This window comes from Lithobates pipiens, unplaced genomic scaffold (genome assembly GCF_037356315.1).
Source record: "Lithobates pipiens isolate NorthernLeopardFrog02 unplaced genomic scaffold, aLitPip1_a1.2 Scaffold_28, whole genome shotgun sequence".
NCBI lineage: Eukaryota > Metazoa > Chordata > Amphibia > Anura > Ranidae > Lithobates > Lithobates pipiens.
In genome coordinates, this window is record NW_027507789.1 from 91,038,994 (window position 1) to 91,057,085 (window position 18,092).

The window sequence follows — 18,092 nt, forward strand, 5'->3', positions numbered from 1 at the left end:
ACCTTATCACCCCACCCTTATCAGTAACCACCCCGGAGGGGGTGCTACTTTGCCAACAACGGTTTGCCATCCTGCCCCAATGCCCAGTCTCCCTGATGGGAAGGGACTTAATGTCCAAACTGGGAGTGGTGATCAAATTTGATCCACAGGGAGCAGTAACTGCCAGCTCCGCACTCTGCGACTTACAAGGCCCAAAGAGACAATCCAAAAAAGGGTATTTTGTACTCTTACCTGCCTCCCTGGAAACCCATGCTATTTGGGCAGAGAATAACGCGAGTGTAGGTTTCATCCCATGTACCCCTTACACCCCCCAAATGCGCCCAGACTCAGTACCTGTCTTTCAAAAACAATATGCACTACATTCTGACAAAATTGAGGGGATTACACCCCTCATCAATAGGTATGTAGCCATGGGCATCCTGACACCCGTCATCAGCTCATGGAACACCCCCATATACCCAGTGAGAAAGGCAAGCGGGGAATGGCGCTTGGTACAGGACCTCAGGGCAGTCAACAAAATGGTGGTTCCCCTCCCCCCTCTGGTCTCAGACATTGCCTTTATTTTTTCTTGCATACCGGCAAACTCTGTGGCCTACACAGTAATTGACTTAGCTAACGCTTTCTTTAGCATCCCTGTGGATCCACTGGCCCAGCCCATGTTTGCTTTTTCTTGGGGGGGAGGGGGCAACTGACCTGGACCCGTCTACCGCAGGGCTATGTGGACAGCCCGGCAGCCTTCTCTATGGTATTGAATGAGACAGTCAAATCCTGGCAATCGAGCGCCGGGTCGGTACTCATCCAATATGTGGATGACCTCCTTCTCTGCAGCCCTACCCCAGAAACTTGTGAAGAAGACTCAAAAAACTTGCTGGATCACCTAGCCAAGGCAGGTCACTTGGCCTCACGGAAAAAGATACAGTGGGTGACCCCTACTGTAGAGTACTTGGGGTGCATCCTCAAAAAGGGAGAGAGAAGTGTTTCCCCCCACCCCCCCACTTTGTGTTTTGGTCGTCCTTCCCATTGGGCCATTTCCGGGGGTCCTATAGGGGGTCCCCAGGGATGCTCCCTACAAGAAACGGGGAATGCTGACTGTTACAATGTAGCATATATAGTTTTTTAGTGGAAAGTGCTGGCTTACCTCTTATTATACAATGTTGGTTGATAGTTTGGGTCTGGTTGGGGAGCTCCTGAATTCCATGGTACCCGACCACTTCCCCAGCCTCTCTGTATACACTAGTCAAGCTAAATAGTGGCTATAACTAGGCAAGCTAGCGTATACAGAGAGGCTAGTGTATAAAGAAAGGCTAGTGTATACAGAGAGATTGGGGTATACAGAGAGGCTAAGGTTTACAGAAAACAGGCTGGGGTATACAGAAAGGCTGGGATATACAGAGAGACTATTGTATAAAGAAGACAGGCTAGTGTAAACAGAGTGCCATGGGTATACAGAGAGGCTAGGGTATATAGCGAGGCTAGTGTATACGGAGAGGCTTGTATATACTAATATATAGAAGACAGGCTGGGGTATGCAGAGAGGCTAGTGTATACAGAGAGGCTGGGGTATACAGAGAGCTTGTGTATACAGTACACACTAGAATCTCCAGAATCTGTGTATACACAGAAGCTAGGGTATACCGTGAGGGAATAGAGAGAGGCTATTGTGCATAGGGAGAGGCTAGTGTATACAGAGAGGCTAGTGTGTACAGAAGACAGGATAGGATATACAGATAGGATAGTGTATACAGAAGATAGACTGGGTATAAAGTGAGCCTGGGCTATACAGAGAAGCTAGGGTATACAGAAGGCAGGCTAGTGTATATAAAAGACATGTTAGGGTATACAGAAGACAGGCTGGAGTATACAGAGAGGCTAGTGTATACAGAGAGGCTGGATATACACAGAGGCTAGTGAATACAAAGTGGCTAGTGTATACAGAAGACTGGCTAGTGTATACAGAGAGGCTAGTGTGTACAGAAGGTAGGCTAGTGTATACAGATAGGCTAGTATATTCAGAAGACAGTCTGGGGAATACAGAGAGGCTAGTGTATGCAGAGAAGCAATGGTATACAGAAAACAGGCTAGTGTATATAAAAGGCAAGCTAGGGTATACAGAAAGCCTAAGGTATACAGATAGCCTAGTGTATAGAGAGAGGCTAGTGTATACAGAAAAGCTTGTGTGTGCAGAGAGGCTGGTGTATACAGCGAGGCTAGTGTATACAGAAAACAGACAAGGGTATTCAGAGAGGGTGGGGTATATAGAGAGACTAGGGTATACTGAAAAAAGGCTAGTGTAAATAGATGTCAGGCACGTGTATACAGAAGACAGGCTGGGGTATACAGAGAAGCTAGGGGATGCAGTGAGGCTTGTGGTGTATACAAAAGGCATGCTAGGGTATACAGAGAGGCTAGTGTTCTTTCTTTCTTTCTATCTTTCTTTCATTTTCTCTCCTTCCTTCTTTCTTTCTTTTTTTGTTTTCTTTCTTTTTTACTTTCTCTCTTTCCTTCTCCCCCACCCCTTTTCTTTCTCTCTCTCTTTCTTTCCCTCTTTCTTTCTTTCATTATTTGCCGCTTTTCTTCTCTCTCCTTTCTTTTTTCTTTCTGTCTCATGTTTTCTTTCTTTCTTTCTTTCTTTCTTTCTTTCTTTCTTTGCCTTAGTTTCCTCCCTTTTACTTTCTTTTCTTCTTTCTTTCTCTTTCTTTCATTCCCTCTCCCTCCTTTTTTTATTTTTTCTTTCTTTCTTTCTTTCCTTCCCTCTCTCTCCCTTTTTTTGCTTTCTTTTTCTTTCTTTCCTTCTCTCCCTCCCATTTTCTTCCTTTCTGTCTATCGTTCATTCTTCCTTTCTTCTCTTCATTCTTTCTTTCTTTCTTTCCTTCTATCTCCTTTCCTTTACCTCTTTCTTTCCTTCTATCTTTTTTCATTCTCGTTCTTTCTTTCCCTTTTTCTTTCTTTCTCTCTCCCTCCATTTTTCTTTTTTCCCTCTTTCTTCCCTTCTTTCTTTCTTTCTTTCTTTCTTTCTTTCTTTCTTTCTTTCTTTCTTTCTTTCTTTCTTTCTTTCCTTCTTTCCTTCTTTCCTTCTCTCCCTCCCTTTTTCTAACTTCCTTTGCTTCTTTTTAATTTCTTTCCTTCTCTCTCCCTCCAATTTTCTTTCTTTCTTTGTCTTTCTTTCTTTCTTTCTTTCCTTCCTTTTTTACATAGTTACATAGTTAGTAAGGTTGAATAAAGACACCAGTCCATCCAGTTCAACCTGAGTGAGTGTCTATAATTGTCCCTATCCCTGTACATTGCACACTCACATCGGTCCCTACCCTCAAGGAGCCCATAATCCAAGGTCCCCATTCATAAACCAGGGCCAATTTTTGGACAGAAGCCAATTAACCTACCTGCATGTCTTTGGATTGTGGGAGGAAACCAGAGTACCCGGAGGAAACCCACGCAGGCACAGGGAGAACATGCAAACTCCAGGCAGGTAGTATCGTGTTTGGGATTTGAACCAGCGACCTACTGCTAGGTGAGAGTGCTAACCACTACACCACTGTGCCGCCCTTTTTCCTCTTTCTTTCCTTCTATCTTTTTTCATTCTTCTCTCTCCCTCCAATTTTCTGGATCTAGAGGATCCTCAACCCTAACCAGCGGGCCTGCACATTCTATTCCCTTCCCTATTCCGAACACTCCCTGGTATTTGTTGACATAGATATCCTAGCCCCAGTCGTAAAACAATGGCAACGGAAGCTTAATGAGACCCTGATTCAGACCCCGGAGGGCCCTCGAAGCCACCCACAAGCGATCGTTAGCCACTCAGACACTGGCGGACCTCTCCTCCCAATTGAGGGCTCTGGCACTGTTTAGGGCCAAAGCAGTTATTGCGAAATGCAAGCATTCCTTTTAAGAACATGACAACAAATGTGGTAAGATACTGGCCAGGGCTCTGAGAAACCAGAGGGCACGGGCTTTTATCCCGGAGATATTGAGGGAGGGAAATGCTAAGGTTTATGCCACGGAGGAAATAGCGGAGCAGTTATGAAAGTATTATACCTCACTGTATAACCTGCCGCGCCAATCCTTGGGAAGAGATAGGTCCCTGGAACGAGAGGCCATTCGGGAATACATCCAGAAATCGGGCCTTCCTCGGTTGCCAGAGGAGGCCTTGACAGCCATGGAGGTGCGCCTCTCGGGGGAAGAGGTAATTCGTGCCATTGCCCAAATGCATAGTGGTAAAGCCCTGACCCCGGACGGGTACTCGCTTCCCTACTACAAAATCTTCGGGGACTTGTTACGCCCGTATTTTTAGTGGCCTATAACGAGGCCGGAGGGGGGGGTCTCTTCCGGATGCTACCCTACGGGCCTTAATAACGGTGAATCCCAAAGAGGGCAACGACCCTCTTCACTGCCAAAACTATAGGCCTATCTCCCGCCTCAACGTGGATCTCAAGATCTTCACCAAGGCTCTCTCAATGCACCTGTTGGAGTGGATCCCCTCTCTGGTTCACTTAGACTAGGTGGGTTTTGTGCTCTCGAGGGAGGCGAGGGACAATACCCCAAAGGCAATCAACCTGATTCACGCGGACAAGACACGGAAAACCCCGATGCTACTCCTGTCAACAGACGTGGAGAAGGCGTTTGATTGGGTGAATTGGCTTTTTCTATTTGAAACCCTGCGTCAGGTGGGTCTGGGCCAGAGGATGATGCATTGGATAGGGGCCATTTATTCCAATCCTTCGGCCCATGTGAAGGTGAATGGCCAACTGTCAGCCTTGCTCAGGATATCCAACGGAACGAGGCAGGGTCATCCCCTGTCGCCGTTGATCTTTATCCTGACACTGGAACCTCTCCTCCGACTAGTTAGAGACAACCCTAACATAACGGGACTCCATTTTAGCGCCACTTTGACCCCTAAAATTGTGGCTTTTGCTGATGATTGACTATTTTTGCTAACCAACCCTCTGACATCCTTATTGGTAATGGTGGAAATGCAGAAGTATGGCGAACATTCATTCTTTAAGGTTTAAGGTTTCTGGTAAGAAATCAGGAGTGTTAAAGGTCTCTCTGTCGACCTCTCTGACAACATTACTGAGAGCGGACTTCTCCTTTAAGTGGGCTAGGTCCAGCATCAAATATTTAGGTATCCACCTGCCGAACAATATGGAAGACATCTTCCCGCTCAACTTTCCCCCCTCTTCTGACAGACATCAAAAAAGATCTCCAAACCTGGCAAAAGGTTATGTTTTCCTGGTTTGGACACTGTAGTATTGTCAAAATGAACGTCATGCCCCAAATATTATATCACTTATAGGTTCTCCCAATTATAATACCGAGCGTCTATCTCCGCGTGGTGAATAGAGCGTTAGTGGCGTTTATTTGGGCCCAAAAACCACCAAGACTGGTGCAATCTTTTCTACGTCTACCAAAACTGCAGGAGGGAAAGCTTTTCCTGATGTCATATGACGAGAGTCATAGATTGGAGCCGACATGGAACACTTAAACAATGGGACCAGGTGGAGCGGCTCCTCTCAGGAGTGGATTTGGAGGGACTACCCTGTTGTCAGCAGAATCTTCCATGTCACGCTATACTTCATCCCCTGGTGGGTGAAACTTGGCGGATAATCCAAAAAGCAGTTCGAGAGCATTTGGTGGCACCAAGCCCCTCTCCAATAATACCAGGGATTCCTAATCCAGCCTTTAGCCTGGGTCTCAGCGACCCCAATTTCTAGAATCTAAAGGAGGTAGGCAGATCTAAACTTGGTTAATTCATCAGTCATGGTAAGTGGATGACCAGGGAGAGCATCATGCAGGATCCCCTTTTTGCGAACCTCACATTCTGGCAGAAGCTCCAGCTGGTTCACTTTTTGGGATCACAGCCCACCCCGACCCCTAAGGGAGGGCCCTGATGCCTTTTGAACTTTTGTGCACAGAGCAGGGGCCAAACCACCATACGATCTCGCTGGCATACCAAACCCTTGTAACACCCCCAGAAGGTTACAGACCCCCCTACATAGCCAAGTGGGAATTTGACTTGGGTATACAGTTAAAGGAGAGACAGGTGGAGAGGCTTTTCCTCTTCTCGGGTAAGACCTCGGTTTGTGCCCAACAGCAGAAATAAGGGTACAAGATATTGTCTATGTTCTGGACAGAGGTACATGACATAATGCAAAGGTTCATGGATCAGGTGCTGCCCCGGTCAGTTGAGTTCTTTCTCCTACATCACCATACCATACCGAGCAGAGCCTATCAGAAATCTATCTTACCCCTCCTGGTCACGGCAGCAAAAAGTTGCATCCTCTTGTACTGGAAGCGGAAGGAGCCCTCGGGGGTGGATGTCTGGCTGAAAAAGGCGGTGGAGGGGGCGTGGTCTCGGCACGGAAGAGTGAGGATGCAAGCCATCTGAGCTCCCGGTCCGTGACCCCTCGGAAGCCTGCTAGCACAGCCATACAGCACATTTCAGCGTCCCCAGCAGTCACGGACAGCGGCAGGACACAGACCGCCGGGCGGACGACATTGCAGGAGGGATGGACAGGTATTTAGTCCCGCTCCAGCCCCCGGCCTCCACGCCGGATCCAGCCAAGATGGCGCTCGCTGCATCGGGCGCCTCCGGACCAGGCGCACCTGAGAGAGGAGGGAGGGAAGCAGAGAGGGGCCACGATCTGCCCCTATTCTCGCTGCCTAGCGACCTCTCTCCCTGCCATCCCCCGCACGCTATCCCTAGCCTCCTTGGGCAGCCCGGAGCACAGTGGTGGGGGTTAAGCAGGAGGTGTCAGCTGCAACCACAAAGGTACTTTCGCTGGAAATGGAGGCGACAGCCCCGAGTACAGATATCTCGGGTATGCGGGACACCCAGGACACCCTCACAGACAGGGTTGCACAGCTGCATCTGCTCATAGATGACCTCGAAAATCGCAACCGCCAACGCAATATTAGAATCAGGGATCTGCCTGAGGCGACAGGACAGGCAGACCTTAAGGCCACGGTCACAGCCATTTTTAACAACTGCTTGGACCTCCCTGCAAAAACCCTGATTGCCATCGACAGGGTCCACAGAACACTGGGCCCCAGGGGCCCCACGGAGGGTAGACCGCGTGACGTCCTTTGCTGTTTGCACAGCTACTCGGTGAAGGACGACATTCTGCAGGCAGCGTGGTACAAAGGTAGTCTGGACTTTGACGGAGCCCAAATCACATTGCTACCTGATGTTTCTCGGAGGACCCTTCAAATGCGACGCTGCATGCGACCCCTCTTGGAGAAGCTCAACGAACAGTGGATCCCCTACAAGTGGGGGCACCCATTCCATCTTTTTTTTTTCCAAATAACATATTTATTTATTTTCAAAGAGTGCATTACACGTCATGCATTACTACATCATAATAAAACAGCTAGAACAGAAAAGAGTAGGCCGCAGGGACCACCCACCTATTGGCCCGTCCCAGTAGGCCCCCCAGGGCCGGCAAATGCCAGCCCGGGGGGGGCCCCCGCGAACAACCGGGCCGACCCTGATAAATAAAGAATGGCTTTACCCACCATAGGGTCCAGTGGAGTAGACCCGCACCAAGTCATGGACCTCTTCTTACAGTATCAACCTCTCATGACAAACAGCATCCACAAAGTAGTGTGCTAAAAGAACAACAAAGCACGTACATGCACCAGCCATGATGGAAAGGGAAAGAGAGGCTGGCAGAAAGAAATAGGGGTACCAAGCAACAGAGAGAGAAGAAGAACGAGAGCAGAGGTGAGAAGGATAGGAGATAAGAGGGATAAGGAGAAAGAAAGAGAGTTTAGCAAAGGAGAAAAAGTAAAGAGAAAGGGGGGAGGAGAGTGTGGGGGAGGAGGGGTGGGGAAAGGCAGGGGGTATAGTCACCGTGCGTGGTCTCTGCGTCTTTTTCACAGCTGGATCTCCCGGGAGTTCCATGGACTCCAGACCACATCGTGGGCCTCGAGCCTGTCCTGTATCCTGGCGGTCATCCTCTCCATCAACTCCACGTCCTGAACTCTAGCATGGAGTGCTCCCAGAGCGGGGGGCAGCACCTTTTTCCAGTGTAGGGCTATTAGGCATCTCGCCGCAGTCAGGATATGCCGTGACAATTTCTTGCGGGACTTCGTCAATGTAGGGAGAGGGATGCCCAACAAGAAGGTCTTAGGATCCAGGTCCACCCGCCGATCCAAGAGATCAGCCAAGAGGCGCCGGACCCCTTCCCAGAAGGGGACCACTAGGGGACACTGCCAGAAGATGTGGAACAGCGTGCCTTTGTGGGTCAAGCACCGCCAGCATCTGTCAGAGGTGGTAGGGTAAATGGCGTGAAGGACGTCCGGGGTCATGTACCAGAAAAATAAAATTTTGTACGCGTTCTCCCTATAGAGCGTGCATAGAGAGCTTTTCGAGGCCTGGGACCATATCGTCTGCCATTGCCCATCCGTGATCTCCTCCCCCAGCTGTTCCTCCCACTTGAGCATGTAGGCATGTTTACCTACCGGAGCTAGCGGGGGTGCATTAAGGATTTTATATATAGCCGAAATCAATCCCCTTTGGGCCGTGCCCTCTAGGATTATGGTCTCAAAAGCTGAGGGAGGGGAGAAGCGCAAATCAGAGGATATGGTCTGGGCAAAGTGTCGTATCTGCAGATAGCTGTAGAAGCTCTGTCTCGGGAGGTCAAATTTGGACTGAAGATCTGCATAAGACAACATTCTCCGCGATCTGGGGTCCACTAAGGTCCCCAGGTGAAAGAGATTCCGGGAAGACCACGGGTGGGACATCGCATACGTCAGGCTGTCTGGCATCTTAGGATGGTACAGGAAGGAAGTCAGGAGCGATTTGTCCGAAGCCAGGACATATATCTTAGAAAGCTTGCGCCATAGGCCCTGTAGGTAGGACATAGATCCTAGCAGTTGGGTCCGGGGGGTTAGTGCTGGGGCGCTCCATAGCATACTATTAGGGTGCACTGGAGCCAACCAGAGCTTCTCAATTTCTGTCCATCTGTTGTACCACCTCTGGGTGAACCAGGAGGTCACTGCCCGGAGCTGAGCCGCTTGGAAATACTTTACAAGGTCCGGAAACGCCAGTCCCCCGGCTGAGCGAGAGGCTGTCATTACCGAGCGGAGGATTCTATGACGTTTGTAGTTCCATGTAAAATCTAGCAGGTCCGCCTGTAATTTTCTCAGGTGGTGATATGGTACTGGGACAGGAAGGGTCTGGAAAAGGTAGAGGAGTTTCGGGAGAATCGTCATTTTCACCGAAGCTATCCTACCAAAGAGGGAGATCTGGTGCTTCCGCCATTGGGAAAGTAATTGCCTAATGACGCCATATAGGGGCGGGAAGTTTGCCTGATACAGAGAGTCGAAGGTCGGGGTGATATGAATCCCCAAGTATTGCAGGGAATCAGTTTTCCAGTGGTATGGAAAAGTAGCTCGGAGATGTTCGACCTCCGGGGACGGCATATTCACCGGGAGGGCTTCCGATTTGGAAGCATTAATTTTATAGCCCGATAGGGCGCTGTAGCAGTCCAACTCCTTATGTAAGTTAGGCAGGGATATCCTGGGCTGGGTCAGGGTGAAGATGACATCATCCGCAAACAACGACACCTTAAATTCCCTGCCCCGAACCGGGACGCCCCTGATATTCGGGTTCCGCCGGATGGACGCCGCCAGGGGTTCCACGCAGATAGCAAATAATAAAGGCGACAGGGGACAGCCCTGGCGCGTGCCATTGGAGACCGAAAACGCAGAGGAGGTAGCGAAGGGGGTCTTAACCTGGGAGGACGGGTTGGAATAAAGGTGGCGTATTGCCCGCAGGAACGGTCCCTTCATCCCCATGTGCTGCAACGTGGCGAACAGGAAGGGCCACCCCAGTCTATCAAATGCCTTTTCCGCATCCAAACTCAGAAGCAAAGACGGGATGCCCCCCCTATTCGCCACGTCGACTAAATCTATGACCTTTCTGGTGTTGTCGCCGGCTTGGCGAAGAGGGACAAATCCCACCTGATCTTTATGGATGAGGGAGGGTAGGACCCTATTGAGCCGGAGGGAAAGGAGTTTCGTAAAGATCTTCAGATCTGCATTCAGGAGTGCAATGGGCCTATAATTGGCACAGAGAATGGGGTCCTTATCGGGCTTGGGTATCAGGGTGAGGAAGGAGCATTGCATATCGGAAGGGACCGGGGTATGTAACAGAAACGCATTGAACAATCTGCCCAAGTAAGGGAGCAGAAGGGGCAGAAACGTTTTATAGTATTCGTAGGGTAAACCGTCCGGACCCGGGGATTTATGAGCCGGTAGCGACTTGACGGTCAGCTCTATTTCCTCCTCCGTAATGGGCATATTCAGGGAGGCCAGATCCAGGTCTCGGATGTGGGGGATCCCACTGTCTGTCAAATATTGGTGCATGCGCTGGGAAAGCTCCGCCGACAGGGGAGCACTGGGTATGTCGTCGCTGTTGTACAGCTCCTCATAAAATTTCGCAAATGTGTCTGCTATCTCCTTAGGGTGAGAAACTACTGTGTTGTTTTTAGTTTTAATCTGATGTGGGGTAGAGAGGAGGGTTTTATCTTTAAGTTTCCTCGCCAAGAGTGAGTGCGCCTTGTTGCCCCTGTCCTAATACGTCTGCCTAACCCGCAGCATAGTCTTTTCTACCCGGCGGAGCGCCAGATCCTTAAGCACTGTGCGAAGCTTAGTGATCTTCCGGAGGAGTCGCAGTGACGGAGAAGCCTGCATATCCCTTTCCAGCTGCCCCAGCTCCTTTTCCGTTCGCAATCTAGCGGCCTCTGTGTCCTTCTTTAAAGCAGAAGACAGAGCCATGCACTTTCCACGGATGACCGCCTTGTGGGCCTCCCACAAAGTGGGGAGAGCAATGTCCGGGGTCGCATTTTCAGCAAAGTAGAGTTTCAAGGTTGAGACCAGTTCCGCCTGTGATGGGGAATGTTGCAGGAGAAAGGTGTTGAGTTTCCAATTGTAGGGTCTACTTACTGGAGCCGCTAGATCCAGTGTTAATAGGATCGGCGCGTGGTCCGACCATGAAATTGGTAGAATATGGGCCCGTCGTGTACCGCCGGTCCGCCGGGTGAAGGGCCCGCCAGACGTCAAAAAGAGCGTGTCTGCGGGTCAGCTGGCAAAACAGTTTTGAGTCCCTAAGTACTTTAGCGGAGGGGGGCCGGGTCGACGTCGCCAAACGGTCCGCAATAGCGGAGTGAGCCATGTTAAAGTCACCCCCCACCACTAAGTAACCATGATCCGTCTTGAACAAGCGGGACAGGAGTCTGGAGAGAAAGCTATGTTGACAGACATTTGGGGTGTACAGGGTACATAGGGTAATTGGCTGGGATCCCCACTTGCCCTTAAGTATCAAGAAGCCTCCCCCGGGATCCCCATAGTGATCAAGGTAGGTGAAAGGGGCTCCATGACGTATCAGGATGGCCACGCCGGCCTTCCTGTGAGGTCCCGAGGATAGGTAAGCTAAAGGAAAGTATCGAGAGGCGAAAGCGAAGGACCCCCCCTTATCAAAGTGCGTCTCCTGGACAAGGACGATATCCGCTCCCGACTGCCTGAATTCCCTAAGTGCCAGATGCCGTTTCCCGTTAGAATTCAGTCCATGGACATTTAGGGATAAAATCTTAGCCATCAGTCATGTCAGGGGGATGAGAACGTAAGCGGGGTCTTACCCATGATCCACCATGCAGGACGACCGCCAGGAGCCAGGAGGTAGCTTGTTCCGGAGAAAGGGCTCTAAGAGGAGTTCCACGATGCCCACCAACCACGACACGGTGAGAGTACAGGGAGGGGAGAGGGAGAGGAAAAAGCAGAGAAGGGGAGAGAAAGAAGAGGTTAGTATCGCAAACATAGGTGCACACATTAAATAAACAACTATTGTACATTACAAAATTGAACCATAGGAGACCATGAACAGGCAGATCGCTCAGGTCTGATCGGATTCCCAGGGGGCCACCAGAACCCGAACCCGAGGGCCGGGCCTGGCGGCCGCATGGGAGTCCACCCCCCCCCGTCGAGCGGCGTAGGTAAAGCCGGAGGCAAGATGTGGGGGGGAGCTGAGGGAACGCCCCTGCGACGGCAGTCGCCAGACAGTTCCCAAGATCCCGGATGCAACACCAATGCATCCGGGTAGAAGGGGGGTGACACAGAGACAGAGAAAAACCCATGGTCTCAGTCTCACATTTACATCAGCCTTAAGAAAAACATAACTCAACATCAGCACGAAGGCACTTGGTAGGAGGAGAAAAAATAAGTAATAAACGGGAGCTCTTGAGGCAGAAAAAGAGGGCAAGTTCGGAGAGTCCGGACATCAGTCCACCGGCCAACCAACAAACAAAACGGGCCGCGATCCCTTACGCCCCGCGGGCCTACGGGATCAAAAAAGGAGAAGTAGATACACAAAAATTGCCGCCATGCAGAACTTCAGCCCTTTCCTTGGCGGGCCGTCTTCTTAGGGGCCTCCCGGTTGCGAGGGCGTTGACGGGAGGGGACCTTCTGCCACAGGGTTGGGGCGGGGGGCTGCACAGCCACAAGATCCCAGTCAGGCAGCTGGGGAGGTTGAAGCCCCAGGTCCTCACAAAAGGTTCGTAGATCTTCCAGGTACCGCAAGGTTGCCGTCTTGCCTTGATGTTTAGCTGTAAGAGCGAACGGATATCCCCAGCGGTATGGAATATGAGCATCCTGCAATGTGCGGAGCAATGGTTGAAGAAGTCTACGCTTCTGCAGTGTGAGCCAAGATAGGTCTGGGAAGAGCTGCACTTGGATGTCACGAAAGGTCACCACCCGTGCCAGGCAGGCTTGTCTCATTATGTCCTCTTTAATGTGGAACGAAGTGATTCTACAGATGACATCCCTGGGGGTAGAAGTCGCGCCTTTGGAGCGCAAGGCCCTGTGAGCTCTGTCCATTTCAATAAACTTGGAGGGGGGTTCCCCCAGAAGGTTATTAAATATTTCTTGCAGGATAATTTGGAGATCTTCCGGCCCATCCGCTTCTGGAATCCCCCGCACTCTTATGTTATGCCGACGCCCCCTGTTATCCAGGTCCTCCACATGACGCTGCATGTCCCTCAGGAGCATACGATGGTCGGCACCTTGTGCTTGGGTCCTGTGGATCGCCACTTTAGTCTCCTGTATCTCCTCCTCGGCCATCTCCACCCAATCCGCTAAGTGCTTGAGACCGGAGTGCAACATTTGTATTTCTGAGCGACAGGTTGATTTAACATCCTCTATCAATTGCCTAAAGTCCTCCTTAGTGGGGATTGCTTGTAGGTATTGCTGCCACTGCGGGAGCAGGGGCGGGGGGGGGCCCCCGGGGTCACCCCCAGTCGGATACAGAAGGGACAGCAGTGGAGGTCTGTGGGGTCCATCGTCTGTCTCCCGTGAGTCTGGGGGGGGCCCGGTATGGGAATCCCACACCCCGTGCCGAGGAGGTGGTTGTGCCAGGGGAGTCATGCGGGTCCGTCCCACTTCTCGAAACGGGTCTAAGCCCGATCTATGCGCAACAGGGGCCGGGGAGCCACTCCGGTGCCGCTGCGGGCTAGGGGCCCACGAGGAGGACAGTCTCTGGGACTTGGGTGATGGGGACCGGACTCCTTGGTCCATTCGGGGCTCCTCCACTCCCCCTTGTCCCCGCTGAGGCCAGGGTAGCGGGTTTCCCGGGGGGGGGAGGGCTGGAAAGTCAGTGTCCTCCATGGAAGGAGGGGACCCAAGGGAACTAGTGGGGAGGAGGGGGTCCGATGCCGCCCGCAGCAGCCTAGGGAGGGCCCCCGTGCATTGTGTGTCCGTTGGGGGGGGAGGGGATCCGCGCCCCAAGTACCCTGGGTACTGACCCGGCCTGGTGCGGCCACTTGCCTCCCCCCAGGCCTCCCCACTGACCTGCTCCCAGTCAGGCGTCTTGTGCGGAGAGGATCTCTGGCCCCACTGCGGTGGGCTCAGGTCCCTCATGGCCGCGTGTTGCTCCGAGTGCCGTGGGGGGTGGGATGCGCCAGCGTCCGGAGAGAGGGGCCTCGTTGTAGGCCTTGGGCCTGATCTGGTGGCCTGGTGTGCCGGCGGGGGCTGCCTAGCACTCACCGCTGCGGGAATCCGGTCGGCTGCCCTGGATGGAGGAGGCGTCCCGTCCGCCACGGTGCCCGACCGGCAGCCGCTCCTCTCACTCGAGGCCGGGGATGAGGCCTGTAACGGCGCCTCCAGCGCGGCCGGCGCCATCTTGGGAGGCCCGCCGGCCGGAGCGTCCGACGGAGAAAAATAGGTCCGGAGGTCGGCTGCGGGCCCCGGAGGAACGGCGGAGGGTCCCCTAGTAGCCGTGGAGCGGGTGGCCCTCGATCTCCCCATCGGATGGGTGCGGATTGTCCCCCTGCGTGCTGCTGTGGCTGGGCTGAGGAGAGAGCTGCCTCAGTGAGCGTCCATACAGGTCCGCTTCCGGTCACGCCCCATTCCATCTTATTGTCCGTAAAGGAGGTCGGTCCCACGCCCTGCGTCACCCTTCCGAAGTCCCGGCTTTCCTGGAAACATTGGGGCTGCCACCAGTTTCTATTCCTGATTGGCTGGCATCTGTTCTTCCTCAAAACACTATGGCCACAGCGAACAACCCACCAGCTAGACCCCAGAGGTCACGGCAGAATCGCCAGTCCCAGCGACGGAGATCGCAAGCACCTCAGGACCATGAACCCTGAGTAAGTAAAGCTACGCCTTACATCTTGCGACCTGGGGACATTTGTTTATAGTTAGACACTGTTTGAGAGGCCCACTCGGTCTCACCCCGAACTTGGGGAACATTGCCGGCTGGGGGGAGTGGGGCTGGGTTTGACAGTTCTGTTTGGTTATTTCTCCGGTTGGGGCTTAGGACTGGACTGGAGGGTTCTGAAATACCCCTGAAAATTGGAAACTGCCACCAAGCCCGGTGGGGCTCATGCAAGACGTCAAGGAACCTCCTGGCACTGTTGTTATATGTTGCACTGCCCCCCCAAGGGACTCTTCCCTGCCACTGAGAGACCTGGGACCCACTGTCCGCCCTACACCCCCCTGGCCTCTGGTGGGAACTTACTACCACTCGTGGACTCCCTGGGTCTTATTGAGCGGCCTCTTGGTTATGCTGGTATATATCCCGGGCAAGGAAGGATCTCCGATATAGGGATGCAGCCTGACAGGAAAACGGCTCCCACGGGGACCCAATGGAAAACTCAGGGAACTTTGGGTTTGTCGGGGAGGGGACACGATGCCTAGAGAGGCTCCTGCTATGGCTAATACACTTGCCCCTTCCGCTCGGCTCCTCCACTGCGGTAGAGCCGACACTGGTGAGGGAACACGGCGGGAGAGGGGTGTTAGGATGGTCCAAATGTTTATGCACTCTGGGTTGTAAGGATTGTTTTGGTTACATATGTTTGCATTGTTTGTTATGTTGCTGAATGCTTTTCATGGTTTGCAGCGCCATGGTCTTATTATGTTTCTATTGCTGTTGAGATACTGACTAACTATTTGCAGGCCCTACGGGGGCTGCACTAGATTGCAGGCTGTCAAGGTGGTATGGCACCAATGGGATCCAATCTCTGAAGTGCCTTACCTCCTCCCCCAATAGGCCCCGACTGCCTTGGTTGGCAGTTACTCTCCGTTTGGAGACTTAGTACTCCCCCTACCTCCCTACATCCCCCGTCCCCGCTATCCCCTTTTTCTCCCCAGGACTACTCTTAGTCCTTCCCTACCCTTGCTTCTCGACTTACCTCCTTTCCACCCCCTGATTCCCCCCCTTCCCCCCCTCTTTCCTTTTTCTATTATTATTTTATTTTTATTTTTTTACTTTTTTTATGTTTTTTTATGTTTTTTTATATTTCTCTCTCTTCTTCTCTTTGACTCCGGTGGGGACCACTGGCCAGGGACCGCAGCCGCCATGGCCTTGAAATTGGTTTCCTGGAATGTTAAGGGACTGAATATTCCTGAAAAATGGTCTAGCTGCCTGGTGGACCTATGGCGGATGAGGTCTCAGGTGGTTTTCCTCCAGGAGACCCACTTCTGGACAGACCAGATCCCAAAACTCTACAGCAAACACTTCCCCCTGGCATACCATAGTACTTCATCTACCTCTAAGTCGAAGGGCACGTGTATCCTCCTTGCTAAAACTGTTCCGTGGCAGCTGATAGACCTCCAGACTGATAGTGAAGGGAGATACCTCTTTGTTAAAGGCACACTCCACTCAAAAACCTTTACCCTCACGAACCTATACATGCCAAATGTAGAACAGTTCCCGACCCTGGACGCTTGTCTAGATGCTCTGGCCTCTTTCACAGAAGGAACCTTGATTGTGGGTGGGGACTTCAACCTCACCATTGATCCCCAGAAGGATTAGTCGACGGGGACCTCCGCCCTCTCCTCGAGAACACGCATTCAAATTAGAGAGCTGCTTCACTCCCAGCGCTTGATAGACATTTGGCGCACCCTCCATCCACACGAGAGGGATTACACGTTCTTTTCCGCAGTTCATGGGTCGTACTCAAGAATAGACATGTTTCTGGTTGCCCACGGTACGATCCCTCTAGTCTCTGATGCTTGGATAGGTCATATAGCCTTGTCGGATCATGCCCTGATCTCCATGATTCTGAATCTGCTCCCTGAGCTGCGGGGTTCGACCTATTGGAGGCTCAATGAGTCCCTCCCGGAGGAATCGGAGATACACGCGGATATAACCCGGGAAATAGAGCGCTTCTTTGAGACTAATAACGACTCGGTCCCCAATCCCCTCCACAGTATGGGCTGCCCACAAATGCTACGTAAGGGGTATTTTTATTAAACATGGACATAGACTCAAAGCAGCCAGGTCTAAGGCCCTCTCGGAGCTTATCTCCAAGTTACATGTGTGCGAGCAACAACACAAGTCCCACCCCGACAGCGCCCTAGAGGCAGAGGTGGGGGAACTTAGAGAAAAAATTAGGGAATACTCCCTCTTCCAAGCTAAAACCAAACTCCTGTGGACCTGTAGAACGTACTATGAATTCAGAGACAAGTGTAGTAGGTCTCTGACGAACACTTTATGGGCACAGCGTAATGCGTCTTATATGCCATCTCTTCCGCTACAGGATCCAAAATCCATAAATCAAAGGGAATCGCAGAGAACTTCCATTCCTTCTATGAGGACCTGTACAATCTGCACCCTCAGCCGTTGGGAGACCGCCCCCAAACCCACTCTGAAGCCATTGAATCCTACCTTGCGTCAGCGGGCCTACCCTCCCTTTCAGAGGAAGAAATGGAGACACTTTCACAACCGATCTCCCCTGAGGAATTCTCGGCTGCCTTGGCAGGCTCACCCAAGGGCAAGGCACCTGGCCCGGATGGGTTTACCGACCCTTACTATAAAACAGTCCAATCTAGCTAGCCACGCCGTTTATCGCTGCCTTCAAGGCCATACTGGAAGGCCAGAGTGTCCCGCCGGACCTCCTGCAGGCCAGTATTTCGGTCATACCCAAACCGGAGAAGGATTCGCTGCTCTGCTCGAGTTGCAGGCCCATCTCATTACTGAATTGCGACCTCAAGCTGTTTACAAAAATACTGGCGGAGAGGCTTGCACATGATCTTCAGCGACTGGTACCCCTAGATCAAGTGGGTTTAATTCGCGGTAGAGAAGCCAGAGACAGCACAACGAGAACTATTGACGTAATAGCCAGTGCCAAGTGCCTTAAAGTACCGATTATGTTTTTATCAGTGGATGCCGAAAAGGCGTTTGACAGGGTGAGCTGGCCTTTTCTCCTGGCCACCCTGAGACACCTAGGTCTGCCACCCCCTATGATTTCCTGGATAGCGGCCCTTTACTCATCCCCTTCAGCGGTAGTTAGAGTTAACGGAGCCACCTCAGCTCGCTTTACAATTAGTAATGGTACAAGGCAGAGGTGCCCGCTCTCTCCCCTTCTATTCATTCTTTCCCTTGAACCTCTCCTTCAACACATTAGACTTAACGCCGACATCAAGGGGTTAGAAACGTTGTCATACCACCACAAGGTTGCTGCCTTTGCAGACGACCTATTGTTTTATATCTCCGACCCTCACACCTCTCTACCGGTACTCTTATCAGAAATAAGACACTACGGAAAGCTTTCAGATTTCAAGATTAATCTACAGAAATCGGAGGCACTTAATGTCTCCTT